Source organism: Microcaecilia unicolor, chromosome 8, assembly GCF_901765095.1.
Source record: "Microcaecilia unicolor chromosome 8, aMicUni1.1, whole genome shotgun sequence".
NCBI lineage: Eukaryota > Metazoa > Chordata > Amphibia > Gymnophiona > Siphonopidae > Microcaecilia > Microcaecilia unicolor.
Genome location: NC_044038.1, coordinates 99,765,223 through 99,788,045, shown reverse-complemented (window position 1 = coordinate 99,788,045; position 22,823 = coordinate 99,765,223). Strand labels below are relative to the sequence as shown.

The window sequence follows — 22,823 nt, the reverse complement described above, 5'->3', positions numbered from 1 at the left end:
ATGTTTGGGGGAGGATTTCAGGCAGAGTATGGATGGAGCCACAAAGTGAAGTTATAAAACATGAATGTACCTCAGCTGCATATATTTACACATGCTATTGAGCTGGTGTAAATCTATACATTAGCATTTTGGCTGCAATTTTGGCTGCTTTTGTAATGCTGTTTTATCAAAACACATAGGGATCAATATTCAAAGCAATTTAAGAGGGTAGGTAGGCCCAGATGTGGCTCCTGGGTTTTGTGGCAGGGTGGACAAGAGGTTCTGAGGGTAGTTGGAAGGGGAGAGGCATGAAAGGGGTTTAGATAGTGATGGGGGAGGAAAGGGGATTCTTATGATGAACATGAGATAGGGGTTCAGATGGTGCTTGGAGGGGAGAAGAGAGTGGATGTGTGGTCTCCACCTAAGTGGGTCCTGGATAATATGCAGCTGGGACCCATATAAGTATCTTTGCAGGTCCTGGCTCAATATTTGCCACAACCCGCATACGTACTGACAGTTATCTTCAGTCTGGTCAGACCCAATTTTCAATGCCAATGTCCATAGCAGTTAGTGGTTAATAAACCACTGACTAGATAGACATCTATGCATCTTTATAAAATAGCCCCATATAGGTGTCCACTTAGCCTCAAAACTTAGGTAACCTGTTATAAAATTACCCTCTGTGGGAGGAAGTGACGTCACCAGACAGCATGGTCACTTGCTGAAAGAGCTCCCGCTCTCCCACAGAAACAAATCGTAATAAAAGCAAGTCCAGCGTGATAAAACGAGCGAGAACTGCGAACAGATGTCAACAGGCTCGACTCGGACCATAGCGGAGAAGAACAGAAAGATAGCGACCGTAGATTTCTCTCGCTTTGCCTTCCCTGGAGGAGAGCCGCACAGAGAAAACAAAATGGTGGAGGCTCATAAGACCAAAGAAATGGCAGAGATGGAACTTCAGGCGGCGCCACAAACATTAGAAGGACCTGAAGAGGAGCTCCCCGCAAGTCTACAAACGTGGCTACAACAGATCAGCTCCGATCTCAAAGCGCTCCGAACTGAGGTGGCAACATTAGGTTCGGATCTACGGGGAGAAATCCACGAGCTGGGCAATAAACTAGAACAGATGGAATTGCATGTGGAAGAGCACAGTGAAACACTGGAGACACTGCACCAGCATGTCGAGGAATTGCGCGACGACCGCCAAGGCCTCCTTGATAAGATAGAGGACCTGGAAAACCGAGGCCGCCGCAACAACCTGCGATTTCGGGGTCTCCCAGAAACTTCAACATACCAAGATAGCGAGCAGGTGATCCAAAAACTGGTCAGTGAACTATTATCAATAAATGGTGAAAACGTGCTAAGCGAGACTGTTCAGATAGAAAGGGCACACAGAGCGCTGGGCCCAGCATGAAATAATAAAGCTAAGGACATAATAGCTTGCTTCACCAGCTTTAAATTTAAAGAGCGGATATTGAGAACAGAACACCAAAATCCTGGCTTTACTTGGGACTCATACACAATTGAAATCTACCAGGATTTGGCCGCAGCGACCTTAAAACGGAGAGGAGAACTAAGAACTTTTACAAGACATCTGAGAGAGCTCAAAATCCAATACCGCTGGCGGCACCCTTTCGCCCTAGCTTTCTATAAAGAGGGGAAAATGTATCAAGTGAAATCATTGGCGGAAGCGAGAGAGGTCTGCCAAGAAACCAATCTAGGACAAGAACAAGTGGAGGCCGGACTGGGGAAGAAAAGTGCACCACGAGCTCCTCCACCGAAATGGCAAAGAATGGGAAAGGGCCCACGCAGGCTCCAAAGGCAACAATCAGGAGTTTGGATCACCTGAGAATTATTAAATGCGACAATAAGAGCAAGAGCGCCTTAAGAGAGAGAAGCCTGGCAAGAAGTTAATTTGTGGACTTGGTTTTCCACGTTTGAGAAGTTGTTCAGAAGCGTTGGAAATAAGATGTTTCTGTGGGATGAGTTGTAAGCGGGATACATGCTCCTTCCTCCATCATTAGGCACTCAATGGTTAAACAAGGGGTGCCACAAACAGAAGGGGAAGGGAGAGGGAAGAAGGTCAGGGGTGAAGGGTAGGCAAGGGGTGAGAAGACACTACATTAAGTATATACAAAATGGGCGGGGGACCCAAGGTCAGGACTGGGAAAAGAAGATACTAACGAGTAAAGAGAAGCAGGGTACACAAACTATCTCAAGATGACAGAAATAAACTGGTTAATTTTGAATGTGAGAGGACTTAACATTCCCAGAAAGAGGCAGCTGCTGTTTCGGGAGCTACTTAGGCTCCACATAGATATTGCATTAATACAAGAAACCCCACCTACAACCAAAATATGAGAGATTATGTCAACATAGAGGTTATCCTATTATCTATTTTGCATCCAATACTGACAACACCAAAAGCAAGGGGGTTTTAATAGCACTTAATGGCTCTAAGCCATGGGACATTAAGAAAGTTATAAGGGACAAAAGAGTACATAAGTACATAAGTACATAAGTAGTGCCATACTGGGAAAGACCAAAGGTCCATCTAGCCCAGCATCCTGTCACCGACAGTGGCCAATCCAGGTCAAGGGCACCTGGCACGCTCCCCAAACGTAAAAACATTCCAGACAAGTTATACCTAAAAATGAGGAATTTTTCCAGTCCATTTAATAGCGGTCTATGGACTTGTCCTTTAGGAATCTATCTAACCCCTTTTTAAACTCCGTCAAGCTAACCGCCCGTACCACGTTCTCCGGCAATGAATTCCAGAGTCTAATTACACGTTGGGTGAAGAAAAATTTTCTCCGATTCGTTTTAAATTTACCACACTGTAGCTTCAACTCATGCCCTCTAGTCCTAGTATTTTTGGATAGCGTGAACAGTCGCTTCACATCCACCCGATCCATTCCACTCATTATTTTATACACTTCTATCATATCTCCCCTCAGCCGTCTCTTCTCCAAGCTGAAAAGCCCTAGCCTTCTCAGCCTCTCTTCGTAGGAAAGTCGTCCCATCCCCACTATCATTTTCGTCGCCCTTCGCTGTACCTTTTCCAATTCTACTATATCTTTTTTGAGATACGGAGACCAGTACTGAACACAATACTCCAGGTGCGGTCGCACCATGGAGCGATACAACGGCATTATAACATCCGCACACCTGGACTCCATACCCTTCTTAATAACACCCAACATTCTATTCGCTTTCCTAGCCGCAGCAGCACACTGAGCAGAAGGTTTCAGCGTATCATCGACGACGACACCCAGATCCCTTTCTTGATCCGTAACTCCTAACGCGGAACCTTGCAAGACGTAGCTATAATTCGGGTTCCTCTTACCCACATGCATCACTTTGCACTTGTCAACATTGAACTTCATCTGCCACTTGCACGCCCATTCTCCCAGTCTCGCAAGGTCCTCCTGTAATCGTTCACATTCCTCCTGTGACTTGACGACCCTGAATAATTTTGTGTCATCGGCGAATTTAATTACCTCACTAGTTATTCCCATCTCTAGGTCATTTATAAATACATTAAAAAGCAACGGACCCAGCACAGACCCCTGCGGGACCCCACTAACTACCCTCCTCCACTGAGAATACTGGCCACGCAATCCTACTCTCTGCTTCCTATCTTTCAACCAGTTCTTAATCCATAATAATACCCTACCTCCGATTCCATGACTCTGCAATTTCTTCAGGAGTCTTTCGTGCGGCACTTTGTCAAACGCCTTCTGAAAATCCAGATATACAATATCAACCGGCTCCCCATTGTCCACATGTTTGCTTACCCCCTCAAAAAAATGCATTAGATTGGTGAGGCAAGACTTCCCTTCACTAAATCCGTGCTGACTTTGTCTCATCAGTCCATGTTTTTGTATATGCTCTGCAATTTTATTCTTAATAATAGCCTCCACCATCTTGCCCGGCACTGACGTCAGACTCACCGGTCTATAATTTCCCGGATCTCCTCTGGAACCTTTCTTAAAAATCGGAGTAACATTGGCTACCCTCCAGTCTTCCGGTATTACACTCGATTTTAGGGACAGATTGCATATTTCTAACAGTAGCTCCGCAAGTTCATTTTTTAGTTCTATTAATACTCTGGGATGAATACCATCAGGTCCCGGTGATTTACTACTCTTCAGCTTGCTGAACTGACCCATTACATCCTCCAAGGTTACAGAGAATTTGTTTAGTTTCTACGACTCCCCCGCTTCAAATATTCTTTCCGGCACCGGTGTCCCCCCCAAATCCTCCTCGGTGAAGACCGAAGCAAAGAATTCATTTAATTTCTCCGCTACGGCTTTGTCCTCCTTGATCGCCCCTTTAACACCATTTTCGTCCAGCGGCCCAACCGACTCTTTGGCCGGTTTCCTGCTTTTAATGTATCTAAAAAAGTTTTTACTATGTATTTTTGCTTCCAACGCTAATTTCTTCTCAAAGTCCTTTTTTGCCCTCCTTATCTCCGCTTTGCATTTGGCTTGGCATTCCTTATGATCTATCCTGTTACTTTCAGTTGGTTCTCTTCTCCACTTTCTGAAGGATTGTTTTTTGGCTCTAATGATTTCCTTTATCTTACTGTTTAGCCACGCCGGCTGACGTTTAGTCTTTTTTCCCTTTTTTCTAATACGTGGAATATATTTGTCCTGAACCTCCAGGATGGTGTTTTTAAACAGCATCCACGCCTGATGCAAGTTTTTTACTCTGCGAGCTGCTCCTTTCAGTCTTTTTTTCACCATTTTTCTCATTTTGTCGTAATCACCCTTTCTATAGTTAAACGCTAGCGTACTTGATTTCCTAGTTTCACTTCCTTCAATGCCAATATCAAAACCGATCATATTATGATCACTGTTATCAAGCGGCCCTCGTATCGTTACCCCCTGCACTAGATCATGAGCACCACTAAGGACTAAGTCTAGTATTTTTCCTTCTCTTGTCGGCTCCTGAACTAGCTGTTCCATGAAGCTGTCCTTGATTTCATCAAGAAATCTTATGTCCCTTGCGTGTACAGATGTTACATTACCCCAGTCTATATGCGGGTAATTGAAATCCCCCATTATTATTGTGTTGCCCAGTTTGTTTGCGTCCCTGATTTCCTTTAACATTTCCGCATCCGTCTGTTCGTCCTGGCCAGGCGGACGGTAGTACACTCCTATCACTATCCTTTTCCCCTTTGCACATGGAATTTCAATCCACAGTGATTCCAAGGAGTGTTTTGCTTCCTGCAGAATTTTCAATCTATTTGATTCAAGGCTCTCGTTAATATACAATGCTACCCCTCCACCAATCCGATTCACCCTATCACTACGATATAATTTGTACCCCGGTATGACAGTGTCCCACTGGTTATCCTCCTTCCACCAGGTCTCAGAGATGCCTATTATATCTAATTTTTCATTTAGTGCAATATATTCTAACTCCCCCATCTTATTTCTTAGGCTCCTGGCATTCGCATATAGACATTTCAAACTATGTTTGTTGTTCCTAAGTACATCATGCTTAGTACTTGACAGTATTAATTGGCAATCTTTTGTCTGATTTTTATTGTTATTTAAAGATACCCGATCTACTACAATCTCTTTTGCAACCTCACTATCAGGATACTCTATCTTCCCTGTTATGGTGATATCTTTGAAAGATACCTTATCCCGAACCATGCTCTTTTGAGCGACTGTCGGCCTTCCCCCCATTTCTAGTTTAAAAGCTGCTCTATCTCCTTCTTAAACGCCGATGCCAGCAGCCTGGTCCCACTCTGGTTAAGATGGAGCCCATCCTTTCGGAATAGGCTCCCCCTTCCCCAGAATGTTGCCCAGTTCCTAACAAATCTAAAGCCCTCCTCCCTGCACCATCGTCTCATCCATGCATTGAGACTCTGGAGCTCTGCCTGTCTCTTGGGCCCTGCGCGTGGCACAGGTAGCATTTCAGAAAATGCTACCCTGGAGGATCTGGATTTCAGCTTTCTACCTAAGAGCCTAAATTTTGCTTCCAGAACCTCTCTCCCACATTTTCCTATGTCATTGGTACCCACATGTACCAAGACAGCGGACTCCTCCCCAGCACTATCTAGAATCCTATCTAGGTGACACGTGAGGTAGATACTTGCTTATAATTATTGCATTGGTGGGGAAAATCTATACTGTTATGAACATATATGGGCCAAACACTAACCAGGGAGATTTCTTTTTGGAAATAGATCAATTATTCACCAGAAATATTGAAGGATCCCTGCTGATAGGAGGGGATTTTAACCTTACCATACACCCACAGTTAGATAACTCAACCGCTACTGCATGCTATTCGAGACAAGATAGGCGCAAGTTGCATGACTTTTTATAACCCGCTGGCAATTGATAGATCTCTGGCAAAGAGAAAATCCCACCGCACACAGTTATATGTACTACTCCTCAGTACATCAGACATCCTCTAGAATAGATCTATGGTTGGGAGACCCTACGTTCCTGGGCCAGGTAAAATCCCACCAGATTCTTCCCTGCATTTGGTCGGACCACTCTCCGGTAATGTTACAGCTAAGAGGTCAATACACTAATGAGAGGGCCCGCGCATGGTGACTAGATGAACGGTTACTAGCTGACCCAGTCAACTTAGTTAGCATGGAGCAGCACATTAAAGAGTACATTCATTTCAATGACAATGGAGAAGTCTCCCCGATCATTTTATGGGAGGGTCTTAAGGCTGTGATGAGAGGACACTTTATCGCCCTCCGATGACAAGTCTGGAGGCGGCGCTGTGCTGAAGAAAAAGAGCTGCACAAGCAATTAGCAGAAATTGAACAAAAACAGCACCAGAAGGGTAATCTAGCAGAGTCCGACCTGCAGGTTCAGTCCCAGAAACTGCGGGCTAAAATACAAGAGCTTGAACTGGCGGACCTCTCAGAAAAATTGGAAAAAGTGAACAAGACCAATTTTGAGTTTGGCAATAAGGCCAGTAGGTTGCTAGCATATAAGCTTAAACAGCAGACGGCAATAAATGGGATAGGGGGAATACGAGATGATAAGGGGGAATTACGTTCAGACCCTCAGTATATTGAAACAGCTTTTAGGGAATACTTATACTCCGGAATCAGTTCCTGGTAAGGAGGATATAATATCATTCTTAGAAGCCATTGAGCTTCCTAAACTAACTAGGGAAGCTGAGCAGACACTATCGGGCCCTATAGAGAGAGAACAATCCATTAAAAGCTTAGCCCCTAATAAAGCCCCAGGCCCTGACGGATACACAATTAAATTCTATACAATCTTTGGAAAATTGTTGGCACCAATCCTATTAAGAGTTTTCAACTCCTTAGAGACAAGAACATTCCACCGATATGGAACTTAGCAACTATAACAGTTATACCCAAACAGGGAAAATATCCACAACTATGTAGTTTGTACCGGCCCATTTCATTATTAGGATTTGATTATAAAATATTTACGAAAATATTAGCAACCAGGCTACAGGATCACCTCCATGCACTAGTTCATGAGGACAAAGCTGGCTTTGTGAAAGATCGTCAGACCTTTGATAATATAAGGAGAGCATTACAAATAATTCAGTGTGCAGTTAACCAAATTCCCACTATGTGTTTTATCTCTAGACGCTGAGAAAGCATTCGATCGAGTTAGCTGGCCATTTCTCTTTGCAGTGCAGGAGAGGGTGGGCATCAGAGGTAGATATGTGGAGTGGTTGAGTTTAATTTACAAAAGTCCAGCGGCCTCAGTGCGAGTTAATGGGTCACTGTCATAATCATTCTTACTACATAGAGGCACTAGGCAGGGGTGTGCTGCTATTTGCACTGGTGATGGAGCCCCTAGCAATAAAGATCAGAACAGTACCCGAGATTAGAGGTCCCAGATGGGGGGGGGGGGGGGGCTTGGAGAGGAAAATTCTCCTATTCGCAGATGACATCTTATTAACGCTTAAGGATCCTCAGAAAGCCTTCCCCAACCTGGAAGAAATAATAAGAACATATGGTGCTGTATCTGGTTTCAAAATTAACTTTGACAAATCAGAGGCACTAGATATAAATATGCCTGAGGAACAGCTTAACCAGTTGAAGTCTAGGTTTCCATATAGATGGGCAACTAAATATAATCCTTATCTGGGGATCAACATTCCACGCACACTAGAAGACTTATTCCAAAGCAATTCTCCAAATAAAGTGCAGGAACTATTTCAGGAACTAGAGAGGTGGGAAGGCCTGACGATGTCATGGATGGGACGAATAAGCGCTGTAAAAATGACAATCCTTCCAAAAATACTGTATCTTTTCATAGCATTACCAATTTCTTTGCCAGACTCATTCCTAAAAGGCCTACAAAGGAAAGTGTTTTCCTTTATCTGAAAAAAAAGCCACCCCGCGTAAGAGCAGAAGTGATGTGTCAACCAAAAGATAGGGGGGCATGGGGTCTCCTCCTTTCGAGCCTATTATCAAGCAGCACACCTAAGACTATTAGCAACATGGATGCAGGATACAAGAAAACCTTGGGTCCAGCTGGAACAGGGATGGGTGGCACCAATCCCACTTAGAGCTATCCCTTGGCTTCCAAAGCACAAACTGATAGAAATTGCCAAAGACAGCCCAACTTTGCTCCAATGGCCCTTAATAGTTTGGACTGGGATTAGAGAAAGATTCTTCCCTGAGCGTACATATTTCAAACACATGTTTCTGCGGTTCGCTCCCCAATTTGGGCCTGGACTCCTGGACTCTGCGTACCAGGAGTGGGAGGCCATGGGTTTAAGTGAGCTTGGTCAGATGTGTGAGGAGGGAGAAGCTGCCTCTTTTACGGAGCTGAGTAGGGAACACGGGTTATCCCCAAAGCAAGCCCTTCAATATTTCCAAGTCAGAGATTTTATCTGATGGCGAGCAGGGGAGGAGCTGAAATTGACAGAGACACTGCTAGAAAAGGGGATCCATAGCGGAGGAGGTAAAGGGAGTATAACTAGAATATATAAAGCATTACTAGCATCACACAACCCAATTGAATGCTACTTAAAAAAATGGGAGGTAGCATTAGGGGCTCAACCTGAACCATCTCAGTGGACAGGGGAAATTAAGTCTCTGTTTAAGGTGTCAGTCTCAAGTGCAATGATGGAGAGTGGACATAAGATTTTATATAGCTGGTACTACACCCCAAGCCGCTTAGCGAAGATGTATAACAACAATGTTGTGAAGTGGGGGATATGATCCATATATGGTGGACATGCAAACAAGCACAAGACTATTGGACTGAACTACAGACTGTGACAGGATTTGAGTATCCTAGGAGTATGGACTGTTGTCTCTTACATTTTAAACCGCCACGAGTTCAGCGGACTATCCATCAGTTTGCTACACAAGTGTTTGTGGCAGGTAAAATACTTTTAACGGCAGCATGGAAAAAGCCATTGCTACCGGGACTGCAAACTGTCTTAATAAAGCTTAAAACAATTCAACTTATGTCAAAACTCACAGCTATAAGGAAAGGACAAATTGCCCAACATCAGAAAATATGGGACTTGTATGATAAATGGTCTTCTACCCAAACCCTATAGCTCCTCATAAGAGGAAGAAGGGAGAGTCGGGAGGGAGGGGGGAGGGGATTCAGAATGTTCAAGACAAATAAGAGAAATACTGTTAGAATTATATAGACATGGTGTTCGGTTTATTGTTGTTAGAGGCTTATCCGATGTTATAATGCACAATAATGATATATGAAGAATATACTGTATTTTACTGACAAAATATAAATAAATAATTGAAAAAAAAATTACCCTCTGTGAGGCCAGATAGGCATTCTTTTGAGCCTATTTTATAAAGCCACACAGAGTGTCGTTACAAAACTGGTTAGTATTCTCTGTAATAAAGTATAGGGGGACAGATTTTTAGATCTGAATCTGTATACACTAGAAGAATGGCAGGAAAGAGGGGAGAGGATAGAGACATTTAAATATGTCAGTGGCATTAATGTACAGGAGGTGAGCCTATTTCAACAGAAAGATAATTCCAGAACCAGAGGACATAGGATGAAGTTAAAAGGTTGTAGACTCAGGATTAATCTAAGGAAATATTTTTTTATAGAAAGGGTGGTGGATATGTGGAACAGCCTCCTGGTGGAGGTGGTTTGGAGACAAAGACTATCTGAAATCAAGAAAGCTTGGGTCAAGAATGTGGGATCTATTAGGGAAAACCCAGCAGACCGAATCTGGTCAAACTTCACTCTCCTCATCACTGAAACAGTTACCCATGTGATTTATAAGTTCTCCGACACTCACTGCAAATTGGACAAGTGCCCCAGCTACCTAATAAAATCCGCCCCCGACCGCTTCATAGCAGACCTCACATCCCACCTAAACTACTTGCTCCAACAAGGTCTCTTCCCTAAGGAAAATGGCAACATCCTACTCACCCCAATTCCAAAGGACACCAAGAAAAAGACAAGTGAACTCACCAATTACCGCCCAGTAGCATCTATCCCTCTAGCAGTCAAACTGCTGGAAAGCATGGTAACCAAACAACTCGGTGATTACATAAACAAATTCTCAATCTTACATGAATCACAATCAGGATTTCGACCTCCATAGCACTGAAACAGTACTCATTACTCTCCTGGCCAAATTCAAGCAGGAAATAGCATACTTCTCCTTCAATTCGACTTGTCTAGTGCATTCGACATGGTAAACCATAATATACTACTAAGACTCCTAGATTACTTCGGTATTGATGGAAACATACTCAGTTGGATCAAGGGTCTCCTAACCACTAGAACATACCAAGTGAGATCAAATTCAAACATATCATCACCGTGGAAAGCAAACTGCGGAGTACCTCAAGGATCACCACTATCGCCGATCTACCTAATGATGACACCACTAGCCAAGTCCTTATCCAACCAAGGCCTCAACCCATTCATCTATGCAGACAATGTCACAATATACATACCTTACAAACATGATCTGACAGAAATCACCAAGGAAATCAAGCTCAGCCTAAACATCATGGACTCGTGGGCAAATGCATTTCAACTAAAACTCAATACAGATAAAACACACTGCCTCATCCTCTCATCCCAACACAATATGAATAAACCCACAAATATAAACACCCCGGACTACACCCTCCCTATCTGAGACAGCCTGAAAATCCTCGGCGTTACTATCGACCATAACCTTACACTTGAGAGCCAAGCTAACTCTACAACTAAGAAAGTGTCCCACTCAATGTGGAAACTCAAACGCATGAAACCATTCTTCCCGAGGGAAACATTTCGCAGCCTGATACAATCAATGGTACTAAGCCATGCAGACTACTGCAATGGAATTTACGCGGGACGCAAAGAACAACTCATAAAGAGACTTCAGACCGCTCAAAACACAGCAGCCAGGCTTATATTTGGAAAAATGCGATTGGAAAGCGACAAACCCCTTCGAGAAAAACTACACTGGCTACCAATCAAAGAACATATTGCTTTCAAAATCTGCACCCTGGTCCATAAAATTATCTACGGTGAAGCCCCGGGTTACATGACAGACCTCATAGACCTACCAACAAGAAACACAATCGGATCAACACGAACATACCTAAATCTCCACTACCCAAGCTGCAAAGGACTCAAATACAAATCAACTTATGCATCCAGCTTCTCCTACATAAGCACACAGCTGTGGAACGCATTACCAAAAGCCGTGAAAACAACATACGACCATCTAAACTTTCGGAAATCACTAAAAAGTTCAAAAAGGCGTACCCTATCGATCCAACTTAAGTGCCTAAACGCTGCAACACAATGAAACCAAAGATTGTAATAGACTCTGCATAACCCTTCTTCTCTATGATCCCCAATGTGTCTATAACACATGAACCTTATTCGACCACCAACTCTTTGTATTTGTTTCTCTACCGGAGATGGCGCTCTACGGTACAATGTAAGCCACATTGAGCCTGCAAATAGGTGGGAAAATGTGGGATACAAATGTAACAAATAAATAAAATAAATAAATATTAAGCCTCTAACTTATATACAAACCCTTGAACAGTTATCTCATTGGAGCTGAAAGTATTATCAGTACTGTACCCTCATGTATTCTCCTCTGTAGAAGCATCCACAGTTGTCTATGGATACACACTGCTGTCCATCGAAGAAAAACCCCTCAATGCACTCACAGCCCTCTGCACAAGTTGTGGGGCACTTGGCTGTGTCTGTGATTCCAGCACATGTCACTGAGCAGATGTTTGCACAAAGTTTGTACTGGCTGTTTGCAGTGCAGTCCAGAGCTTCAACAGAAACAGAAAACAGCAACAATGAATATTCAAAAATATATATACACATATAGATATAGGGGTAACTTCCTTAAAATTAGAAATATATAGGAGACAAGAGTGCTAAATTTATTTTTAATCAAAATAAAAAGATAGAGCTTGCTCAATTTTGAAATTTCACTTCTCCCAGTGACCCTTCTTGTGACCTTAGGCAAGTCACTTCACTTTCCATTGCCTCAGGTACAAACACAGAGCCCCAATTAGGATAAGCAGCATAAAATGTATTGTACTGTTTTCGGATCTTGCCAGGTACTTGTGACCTGGATTGGCCACTGTTGGAAACAGGATGCTGGCCTTGATGGGCCTTCGGTCTGTCCCAGTATGGCAATACTTATGCAATGTGCTTATGGGTTAATTGGTTAATACATATCAATACTTATTAATATGATTTAATATAGCTGCTGACTCTCAGGGCCATGTGAGCTTTATTATTATCTGTGGCCAAATTCCTCAGGCTCACAACTCACCCCTGAGCTCAGAGTTAATTAAACTAACCTCATCTCCAAAGTTCTAAACTATAGAGAGGAAAAATAACTAAAAGGATTTTGAGACCCAGTAACCAGAGAGATGGTAAGTATAAGTTGCCTCTTTATTTAAAATCCAATTTGGGATATAGAAAATGTGTTCAAGTTAACAAAATTAGTTTTTCTGTTGCATAAACATAAATTCAAAAAGCTCTATATTATCCATAAGTGTTTTATATGAAGAACAGTTCTCAAGGTACTGTAATGAAAGAACGGAACATACGGGACTTGCCGTACCTTTAAAAAGTAGGAAGTCAAATATCTCTGTAAAAACAACACAATCTTAAACGATATCATCTAGATGATGCTGATGGTGTTAAAAGCTTGTACTGACTAAACTCACGGCAAAAATGTAAAAAGAAAAACTTACCACACGCTGTTCTCACCAAAAACAAACCACCTCAGTATACTGTTGTAAAGCGCTATCCACTGAGTAAGTGAAGAAGACAAGTGAAGGATGTTGCTGAATTTATCTAGGATGTGGCCATGATGGCGTCATATACAATGGCGCCAAAAATATATATCAACTAAATAAAGTGTTTGCAAAAAGGTTATGCAAGAGCAAATTAAACCAGTGGGAGAATGCCACCAAGATAAAATAGACAAGTAAAAAGGAGAGTATTGTTATATGCAATATACTACTACTATTTAGCATTTCTATAGCGCTACAAGGCATACGCAGCGCTGCACAAACATAGAAGAAAGACAGTCCCTGCTCAAAGAGCTTACAATCTAATAGACAAAAAATAAATAAAGTAATCAAATCAATTAATGTGAACGGGAAGGAAGAGAGGAGGGTAGGTGGAGGTGAGTGGTTACAAGTGGTTACGAGTCAAAAGCAATGTTAAAGAGGTGGGCTTTCAGTCTAGATTTAAAGGTGGCCAAGGATGGGGCAAGACGTAGGGGCTCAGGAAGTTTATTCCAGGCGTAGGGTGCAGCGAGACAGAAGGCGCGAAGTCTGGAGTTGGCAGTAGTGGAGAAGGGAACAGATAAGAAGGATTTATCCATGGAGCGGAGTGCACGGGAAGGGGTGTAGGGAAGGACGAGTGTGGAGAGGTACTGGGGAGCAGCAGAGTGAATACATTTATAGGTTAGTAGAAGAAGTTTGAACAGGATGCGAAAACGGATAGGGAGCCAGTGAAGGGTCATGAGGAGAGGGGTAGTATGAGTAAAGCGACCCTGGCGGAAGATGAGACGGGCAGCAGAGTTTTGAACCGACTGGAGAGGGGAGAGGTGACTAAGTGGGAGGCCAGCAAGAAGCAGATTGCAGTAGTCTAAACGAGAGGTGACAAGGGTGTGGATGAGGGTTTTGGTAGAGTGCTCGGAAAGAAAGGGGCGGATTTTACGGATGTTGTAAAGAAAGAAACGATAGGTCTTGGCGGTCTGCTGGATATGAGCAGAGAAGGAGAGAGAAGAGTCAAAGATGACCCCAAGGTTTCGAGCTGAGGAGACAGGGAGAATGAGAGGGCCATCAACAGAAATAGAAAACGGGGGGAGCGGGGAGGTGGGTTTGGGGGGGAAAATGAGAAGCTCGGTTTTGGTCATATTTAATTTCAGGTGGCATTGAGACATCCAGGCAGCAATGTCAGACAAGCACGCTGAAACTTTGGTTTGGATGCAAGGTGAGATATCAGGGGTAGAAAGGTAGATTTGGGAGTCATCAGCATAGAGATGGTAGGAAAGGCCATGGGATGAGATTAATGAACCAAGGGAAGAAGTGTAGATAGAAAAGTGGAGGGGACCAAGAACAGAACCCTGAGGTATGCCGACAGGCAGAGGGATAGAAGTAGAAGAGGATCCACCAGAGTGAACACTAAAGGTGCGGAGGGAGAGGTAGGAAGAGAACCAGGAAAGGACAGAGCCCTGGAATCCAAGTGAGGACAGGGTATCGAGAAGTATGCTGTGATCGACAGTGTCAAAAGCAGCGGAAAGATCAAGAAGAATGAGGATGGAATATTGACCTCTGGATTTAGCCAGTAATAGGTCATTGGAGACTTTAGTAAGCGCAGTTTCGGTTGAGTGGAGAGGGCGAAAACCAGATTGTAATGGGTCAAGAATAGCATGTGAGGAGAGAAAATCAAGGCAGCGGTGGTGAACAGCACGCTCAAGTAATTTGGAGAGAAAAGGAAGGAGGGAGATGGGTCGGTAATTAGAGGGACAAGTAGGGTCAAGTGAAGGCTTCTTAAGGAGAGGTGTGACCACAGCATGTTTAAAGGCAGCAGGGACAGTCGCAGTGGAAAGTGAGAGGTTGAGAATGTGACAGATAAAAGGAATAAGAGTAGGAGAGATGGCATTAAGAAGGTGGGTGGGAATGGGATCAGAGGAACAGGTGGTACATTTTGAGGAAGAAAGGAGAAGTGTAGTTTCCTCAATAGTAACTTCAGGAAAGGAGGAAAGGGAATGAGGGGAAGGAGAGAGAGGGGAACGGACTAGTGGAGGGAGAGGTGGTGAGGTAGAGAAAGCAAGGTTTATCTTTTGAACCTTGTTGTGAAAGAATTCAGCAAGGGTCTGAGGAGATAATGAAGGGGGAGTTGGGGGAGGGGGCACCTTGAGGAGAGAGTTCAATGTGGTGAAGAGAAGTCGAGGATTAGAGCCAAGAGAGTTGGTCAGTTGGATATAATAATCCTGTTTGGCACGTAAAAGAGCAGATTGGAAGGAGGTCAGCATGAACTTAAAGTGTAAGAAATCAGCAAGGGCCCGAGATTTCCGCCAGAGGTGTTCGGCGGACGCCATGATGATGTCACATACAAAGGTGGTAAAAATTAAAATGCAAACATACAAGAAAGAGTATTTACAAAAATATAGTACAGAAAAAGGTCAAAAACAACAAAAGAATACCACCCAAATAAATTGGACTAATGGAAAAAAAGAAAAGAGAGAATAAATCCAGCACCATTGATGTCATACATATAAACAATTAATGAATTGTTAGCAATAAAAATACACCTTTGGAGCCACTTGGTGGCATTCTCCTGCTGGTTTAATTTGCTCTTGCAACATCCTTCACTCACTCAGTGGATAGCGCTTTATAGCAGTTTACCAAGGTGGTTTGTTTTTGGTGAGAACAGTGTGTGGTAAATCTTTCTTTTACCTTGAGTGTAGTCAGTACAATCTTTTAACACCATCAGCATCATCTAGATGATATTGTTTAAGATTGTGTTGTTTTTTCGGCGATATTTGACTTCCTACTTTTTAAAGGTACGGCAAGTCCCGTATGTTCCATTCTTTCATTACAGTACCTTGAGAGTTGTTTTTCATATAAAACACTTACGGATAATATAGAGCTTTTTGAATTTGTGGTGTATTGACCTGGCATATAGAAGCACGTTTTTACTTTTATATTGTGCTTCTCACTACATTTTTTCTTTTACCTTTTGAGTCAGTACTTTTTATTTGTGGCGCCATTGGATGTGACATCAATATAGCAACGTCATATATAAATTCAGCAACATCTTTCACTCGTCTTCTTCACTCACTTAGTGGATAGTGCTTCACAGCAGTTTATCGAGGAGGGTTGTTCTTGGCAAGAACTGCGTGAGGAAAGTTTTTTCTTTTACTCTTTTGCTGCGGGTTTAGCCAGAACAAGCTTTTAACACCACCAGTGTCTCTTTGAAGATACTTTTTAAGATTGCGATTTTTAATATCTGTTTCCTCCATCCTTTCAATATAGTATCTTGGCAGTTGTTTATTAAGCTCCATTGGATAATATAGAGCTTCTTACTTATAAATCGTGCTTTTTACTGTCTTTTTTTTTTTTAAACATAAACACACACATGTGCCATCCTTTTTGGAACTATATGGGCTGGATAACACTTTCTAGTTATTTTTCAATATGTTTCACAATGACATATATTGCTTTATGTCTCATCCTCTCATTTATTTATCTTTGAACCTTGTTTTATATCTTACTAGTAAAAAAGGCCCGTTTCTGACAGAAATGAAACGGGCGCTAGCAAGGTTTTCCTCGGAGTGTGTATGTTTGATAGAGTGTGTTTGACAGTGACTGTGTGTGTGTGAGAGAGAGAGATAGAATGAATGTGTGTGTGTGAGAGAGAGAGTGAGACTGTCTCCTGTGTCCCCTGCCCACCTTTCCAGCCACTCAGCGATTGTTCTATCTCCCCTGCTCCCCTTCCAGGCACCCAGCGATTCTCCTCGCTCCCCTGCCCCCACTCCAGCCGTGTGTGTGTGAGAGTGAGTATGTGGAAGACAGAGACAGTGTGTGTGTGTGTGTCTGTGTGAAAGTGTGACTGAGAGTGAGTTAAGCGAGAGAGTGAGAGTGTGTATATGTATTTGTGTCTGTGTATGTATGAGACAGAGAAAGTGTGTGTTTGTGTCTGTGTGAGAGAGTGTGTATATGTGTGTGTGCGCGTGTCTGTGTGAAAGAGAATGTGCGAGGCTAGTGTCAAAATGAAGAGACAGCAGCAAAAGTTTGCATAGCAGAGCACAACCATTTGAGCCAGTTGTTACCTTATCTCCCCTGCCGTCCCCTCCATTCCCAATGATTCTTTTTTTTGTCTTCCATCCCCTCCGTGTCCCCGTGGTGTGGTGTGTGGTGAGAGAGAGAGAGAGAGAGAGATGCTAGTAGTCCCTGGGACAGTGGAGGGGCAGTTGCTCCTTATAGGCAGTTGAGAGTGAGAGAGTGTGCATGTGGTGTTTTTTTTCCTCCCCTCGCATCTCCTCCGTGTCCCTTGTGTGTGTGTGTCTGAATACAACGGTTTATTTGTTTTATTTCTCAAGTGTAGTGATAATGTGTATATGTGTTGTGTTGTGTGTGTGAGAGAGAGGAGAGAGTCAGAGAAAGTGTATGTGTGTGTGAGAGTGAGTGTGTTGAAGAGAGAGACAGTGAAAGTGTGTGTGTGTCTGTGTGAAAGAGAGACTGTGAGAGTGATTTAAGTGAGAGAGTGAGAGTGTGTATATGTATGTGTGTCTGTGAAAGAGAGTGTGCAAGGCTAGGGTTCAAAATGGGAAGACAGCAGCAAAATGTTCCATAGCAGAACACAACCATTTGAGCCATTTCTCAGTTATAGGCAGTTAGAGAGAGGGAGATAGTGAGATAGTGAAAGGGAGTGTGTACTGATGGTTTTTTTCCTCCCCTCTCATCTCCTCCCTGTCCCTTGTGTGTGTGTGTTCTAGAGAGAGTGAGAGAGAGGTTAGTTTGGATGTTAGAGATTGCAGTGAGAGGCAGCTGTGGGAGGGGTTTTGTATTTGAGGGAGTCCTGCCACTCTCCTTGTTCTGTGTGCCACATGTGATGTTACTGAGATGCAGCCAGGCATCAACTTCCTTGTGAGAAACTTCTCTGACCTGCCTTCTGTGATGTGTGCTGCTGTTGATCGTATCTGTGGTCTCGGGACAGCCTGTCTGCTGACACCCATCACCGAGCCTGTCTGCGTCGCTTGAGTGTTGAAAAGCAGCAGCAACAACAATGAAAAAGACTTGCCTCTCTCCTAGCCCATCGTAGCTACTGTTTAGTGTTTTTTTTTTTTAATTGGTGGCTCGTGCCAGAAGGTAGATTAATGATCGTGTGAGGACATTTTCGTGCAGTTGCTAACAGTAAAAGAAAGACGTATGGTGCCCTCGAGATGAATTAAGTGTATTGTTTTGCGATGTTGTCAGTGTTCAGGCTGCATTTTCACCTTTTCGTAGAAATCCTGAGTTTCATGAAAAGGAGATCAGGCTGACAGGCGGTCTCAGCGTCTTGTTCTTGAGGACATACCTTTGACACCTTTGCTGCATCAGCATGCAAGCGCTAGTTTTTTGAGTGTTAGGGACTTGTTTTAGTCATCTCACATTGGTCGTCTGTGCAGCTGCTCCTCCTCTCCCCTTTGACATCGTTGGCTGTGCTTCTCCGGGGTTTTCTCCAGGGGCAGTGATGTAAGGAGAGAGGCTGAGGCGGCTTCAGGGACCTGGCAGTCTGAGATGGTCTGAACGGAGGGGTGCGTTGTATGATTTGTTTTTCCTGTGGCCCCCCCCCCCCACCCGTCGTCGATGGTTGGTGAATTGCTCCGCCTCCGCCCTCAACGTCATAAACGTTGACGCGAGGGCGGGCCCAGAAACTGTGTTTTTTCGAGGCTTCAGAGCTTCGAACATACGAACCTTGTCTTCAGTGACGTCAGAAGCCAATAGAATGTTGAGGGTGCGTTTTATAGGGAGCAGATGGGCGTGGCTGAGTACTGAGGGTGAGTAGTCCAATAGTAGCCTAGCCTACCAGGAGGACAGGAGTTCAGGGCTTCACTGCCACAGATGGAGTGAGCTTCAGAACTCTGAGGGGGGATTTATTTATATAGATTATATTTTAGTTGAAATGGCACAACTGTGATTAGGTGATTTCATATATAGATGCAGTCTGGAAATATAGATCTTATGTTCCTTTTGATGCTCTTTTAAATTCTTTTTATGCTTTGTTGCATCTCAATATACAGTTTTCAAACCAAATGTACTGTTTAGCTCTGATTGTTTCAATATATAGTTTTCAAATCTTTACCTTCGTCTCTCTTGATGCTTCTTTTCTTCACCTTACTTGATCTTTGGAGCTCAAGTTCCAGCAGTTTTAAAACCTACTGCCTTGCACTTTAAAACAAATCAATAGAGAAACGTTCTTTCCTGTCTAACACCAGGAACAGCCCATCTGGTGCATAGGGATTACTGGGGCTTTCTAGCTGAGAAAATATAACAATGGCATTTGTTCTGTTCTTGGTTGTGTTAATGTTGTCAATTTGAATAGATGACAATCTATTTTCATATATATGCCTTATGACCTTTAAATTATGTATCCATTTTGATGTATCATATATTTATATTGATTTTTATGTCCACATAAGATATACACATAACATATGAGTTTGGCTGCATATTACCGCTCTAAGAAAATATACTACTTTACAAAATTCCTAGGTATGATTTTTGTTTTTTTTATTTTAATTTTAATTTTCATATTAATTTTAATTTTTATGGTCTATTTTTACAATACTTGAGTTTTAATGGTTTGACAATTATTTACTGTGCATTTAATAATTAGTTTGGATTTATGATTTGTGGTTATGTCGATTATGTTTGATTTTCCTTTTAATTATGTATTTGTTCATAGACCCCTGATGCAGGCCGGTAGGGCCAAAACACGACTCGTGTTGGGTCATTTTTTTGGCATACTGTTTTTGAATAAAGAAATTGCTGAGAACACCTTCTGAGAGAGGTTGTTTTTCTCCAGTTTTTTCGCTTGGCATTGATCTTCAGTGGAGAGGTTACCTTCTGTTGGAGTTGACTAAACATAAATTCAAACATTACTTCTGGTAGAACAATTTAACTATCAATTCAAATTTAATGACCAGCCAATACTAATGACTGACCCATCAGATAAATATTGATCAAGTTTTCTCACTTTCTTTCTTTTACTTTATAACTATAACTTTCTTTTGGTAGTGTGTGTCTTATGAATTGATTCTTTGTGATCTGTTTTATGTTTTCTGGTGCAGACACCAAGAACTAGTCCCCAGAAAAGGTAAGTTTTACTAAATTCAGTGACTTCTCAACAGGGCCCCCAAGAGACTGGGCCAGGCCTGGGGCAAGGCCGCCCCCCCCCCCCCCCCGGGTCGCCACCACCGCTCCCTGCCTCCACCCGCCCCCCTCTGTCCGCCACCGGGCCGGGCCCCCTGCATTGAAATCACAGCGCCTCTCACCTCCGTATGAAAGCACTGCAGGCAGCAGATCGCCTCATTTTGGGCCTCCTTCCCTCTCTGTGTCCAGCCCTTGCGGAAGTTACATCAGATGAGGGCAGGACACAGGGCCTGCAGCACTTTCACATGGAGGGCGGGTGGAACTGTGGTGCCGGGCCCCCCTTGGAGGCCGGGAAATTTTGTCCCCCCCTGCCCCCACCCCTCTGCGGCCCTGCTTCTCAATGTCCTTTACTTTGCTGTATAGGGAGGTGCAGACTTATCTTTACTTTCGTCTCTCTTGAATGCTTTTTTCTTCACCTTACTTGATCTTTGGAGCTCAAGTTCCAGCAGTTTTAAAACCTACTGCCTTGCACTTTAAAACAAATCAATAAGAGAAATGTTCTTCCTGTCTAACACCAGAAACAGCCCCATCTGGTGCACAGGGATTACTGGGCTTTCTAGCTGAGAAAATAAATGTTAATTTGCAACCCTAACTATTCTCCTATTATTTCACTGTATACCCTAACTAAAGAAGGACACTTTTCTTGAAAACTGCAGTTACACTGCCCACAGCAACTAGTTTCTCTCCAAAAGGGTGCAAGCTCCCACACTAACAACTAACACACAAGCTATTTTACTTCTGGCCAAACCTTAGGCCTTAAAAGCCAGTTTCCCTTGGGACTTAACGGGGCTAATCCACTTAAATAACCTGTTTCACACACAGGCTTATTTTCATAAGTACATAAGTAATGCCACACTGGGAAAAAGACCAAGGGTTCATCGAGCCCAGCATCCTGTCCACGACAGCGGCCAATCCAGGCCAAGGGCACCTGGCAAGCTTCTCCAAACGTACAAACATTCTATACATGTTATTCCTGGAATTGGTGGATTTTTCCATTTAGTAGCGGTTTATGGACTTGTCCTTTAGGAAACGGTCTAACCCCTTTTTAAACTCTGCCAAAGCTAACCGCCTTCACCACGTTCTCCGGCAACGAATTCCATAGTTTAATTACGCGTTGAGTGAAGAAATATTTCTCCGATTTGTTTTTAAATTTACTACCTGTAGTTTCATCGCATGCCCCCTAGTCCTAGTATTTTGGAAAGCATGAACAGATGCTTCTCATCCACCTGTTCCGCTCCACTCATTATTTATCTCTATCATGTCTCCCCTCAGCCGTCTCTTCTCTAAGCTGAAAAGCCCTACCTCCTTAGTCTTTCTTCATAGGGAAGTCATCCCATCCTCGCTATCATTTTAGTCGCCCTTCGCTGCACCTTTTCCATTCCACTATATCTTTCTTGAGATGTGGCGATCAAATTGAACAGAATACTCAAGGTGCGGTTTCACCAATGGAGCGTATAACGGCATTAATAACATCCTCACACCTGTTTTTCCATACCTTGTCCTAATAATACCCAACATTCTATTCGCTTTCCTATCCCTGTCCCTAACCCGCCCAGCTGCGACAGTTTATGCCTAACTCTGGTGGTGGGCCGGGTAAGCTCCGCTGGCTTGCAGATCCCCCTGGAAGACCCTCCCTCACCTGCTGTCCCCCTTTCCTCCCCGTTTTCCTTAACCCTTTCCTCCCCTGGCCTGCAGCCCAGTTGTGTCCGCCTCCCTAAATGGTTTGGCCGTGTCCTTTCTATTCGCTTTCCGAGCTGCAGGCAGCACACTGAGCAGAAGGTTTCAGTGTATTATCGACGACGACACCCAGATCCCTTTCTTCTTCCGTAACCTCCTAACGTGGAACCTTGCATGACTTAGCTATAATTCGGGTTCTTTTTCCCACATGCATCACCTTGCACTTGCTCACATTAAACATCATCTGCCATCTAGCCGCTCAGTCTCGTAAGGTGATCGCTGGCGATCATCCGACATAAATCGGAGATGTGCCGGCCATCTCCCTAAAACCGACCAAATCGGTATAATCGAAAGCCGATTTTTGGACACACTCGCCGGCATTCCGTCACGGAGGCGGCCAAACTTCCAAAGGGGCATGTCGGCAGAGTACGAAGGCGGGACGTGCACCGTGCTTATGAGATGGCTGGCTTCAGCTGATAATGGAAAAAAGAAAACCGGCGATGACGAGCATTTGGCTGGTTTTACGTGGTCTATTTATTTTCATGACCAAATCTCAAAAAGGTGCCCAAACTGACTAGATGACCACCGGAAGGAATCGGGATGACCTCACCATACTCCCCCAGTGGTCACCAACCCCCTCCCACCCAAAAAAAAAACTTAAAACATTTTTTTTGCCAGCCTCTATGCCAGCCAGCTCCATGATAGCAGTATGCAGGTCCCTGGAGCAGATTTAAAGCCAGGTGCACTAAACTGCACGGAAGAGTCCTTCCCTTACCGATCCCTT

At 43.5% G+C, this 22,823-nt stretch overlaps 1 pseudogene; it reads right to left on the bottom strand.

Moving 5' to 3' along the window:
* LOC115476806 overlaps window positions 1–22,823 on the bottom strand; it is a 638,208-nt pseudogene that overhangs the window by 470,339 nt on the left and 145,046 nt on the right.